The sequence below is a fragment of the Etheostoma spectabile genome, unplaced genomic scaffold, assembly GCF_008692095.1.
Source record: "Etheostoma spectabile isolate EspeVRDwgs_2016 unplaced genomic scaffold, UIUC_Espe_1.0 scaffold393, whole genome shotgun sequence".
NCBI lineage: Eukaryota > Metazoa > Chordata > Actinopteri > Perciformes > Percidae > Etheostoma > Etheostoma spectabile.
This window is the reverse complement of record NW_022605598.1, coordinates 489,312-491,062: the sequence shown is the minus strand read 5'-3', so window position 1 is coordinate 491,062 and position 1,751 is coordinate 489,312. Positions and strand designations below refer to the sequence as shown.

The 1,751-nt window shown below is 42.8% G+C and overlaps 1 protein-coding gene and 1 long non-coding RNA gene across 2 annotated transcripts in view; both read right to left on the bottom strand.

Moving 5' to 3' along the window:
* clmpa (CXADR like membrane protein a) overlaps window positions 1-1,751 on the bottom strand; it is a 100,419-nt gene that overhangs the window by 67,089 nt on the left and 31,579 nt on the right. The window lies entirely within an intron of this gene.
* LOC116686541 (uncharacterized) overlaps window positions 1-1,751 on the bottom strand; it is a 27,239-nt gene that overhangs the window by 25,091 nt on the left and 397 nt on the right. The window lies entirely within an intron of this gene.

The following is a 1,751-nucleotide window of genomic DNA, read 5'->3' as shown; positions in this document are numbered from 1 at the left end:
TGTATGCATGAATGCATGTATATAAATCTTTTATTTTAATGTTTTTTTTAAACAAATAAATTTAAGGTACAAAAGAATCTTTGATGTTGGATCGATCCATATGGAAATCAATTATTATCAATAAACAAGGTCTTTGTTGTGTGTTGCAAAGTGGCATGTAATCAATGTCAAAACAATGCTTTGTGGCAGAAAAATAATAACTCCAAAGTTATTATTTTTTCCCCCCCAAGAAAAGAAAAAATAATTGAGGTTTGTATCGAATCATGGGTCAAAAGTTACTATACAAACCGAATCTTGGGTTTGGTGTATTGTTACAGCCCTACAAAAGATACAGTTTAAATTTCACAGTTTGTGACTATTTCCCGAACTGCTGTGAGACTGGCTTGCACTCTGGGAGTCACCAAACAGCAGCCAGTTCTCCCGGCCATGGGTTAGGGGTAGTAGGAGTCTGGCGCTCTCACAGCCACCAACACGATCTACAAGGTTGGGTGTGGGGATTTGGTTGATAAAACTGTCTAATGGCAAGATTATAACACACTGAGCGTGGACAGTGGACTTTCTTCACTTCTTAACTGTAAGAAACATTATGATGTCATCATTATGAAGTCAAGCACTGTCTCTGTGGCCCAAAAACTGAACTTCAACAATTAACAGTCACCCATCAAGTCTACATGGATCACATTACTCAACAAAATCAGACATTTGTAGGATAAACATCCCCCATTCAGAGCTTTTTTTGAATCCAGGACCGAACAGAACCAGTTTAGTGTTCTGTGTCCTCAGATTGTATTTCATTGATCTGCAAGTAATGATGGGATGTGGCAGTGGAGCCAGCTGTGAGCTTTTAATGAGGACAGCCATGACATGTCAGCGCCACACTGCCATCACCGTCATCACTGCAATCATCAGCACTGCTGTTTGGCCATCGGTGCAGCACACTGAGTCACAGTGTGTCATGCAACCCAACAACAACTGTCCCTGGGTTGGGGGTCACACAGCGGCGGCAGGGGCTCTTCCGTGAGATGACAGGCTGACATAATGAGCCTTGATGAATGGGTGTTTCTTTCTGAACTATTCTTAAAAACTGTATCTAGACAGAATGTCCAAAAGCTCCATAAGGATAAAGGTTAGAAAGTTATTTTTGTTTCGGACATCCTCCACCTGCATCGTCCATTCCATTTACCTCAGAACTCGGACACCAGACTGAGAATGACATCAAACCCGAGTTGAATGCGTTCCATTACTGAGTCAGATTTTCTTTATTGTGGGGGTTAGCCATAGATAGGTTAGCCATTGTAAGCAATACCAGTTAATAACGCATTACGCTGTCAGGGCAGCAACATGTGCATGGATAAAGTGGGATAGGACTCAGTGCACAACTGATTGAGTGAGACACAAATAAGACAGAAGTGCTAATGACGGCATGTCACTACCGCTTTCACGACTGTTGATGCAAGCCCTGTTGGATTTTAAGCTTAATTAATTACTTCTGCTTCCGAGTGTTTCCGACTTTGACCTCGCAAAAGCCGACTTCCAAGTACAGATGGAACAGGCTATTACTCCAGGACTCTCTGAGTCACTTACTCCGCAGAAGGGAGGGGGGACAGCGAAGGGAAGGTCAAGCATGTGAAGACGACATGTTCTGCAAACATGCACAGGTCAACGATAAATCCAACAGCCTGCGTGGAGTCTGTCTCTGCTGCGGTTCTATCACACTAGTGCATGTAAAGGGAGAGTAGAATCAACTCATC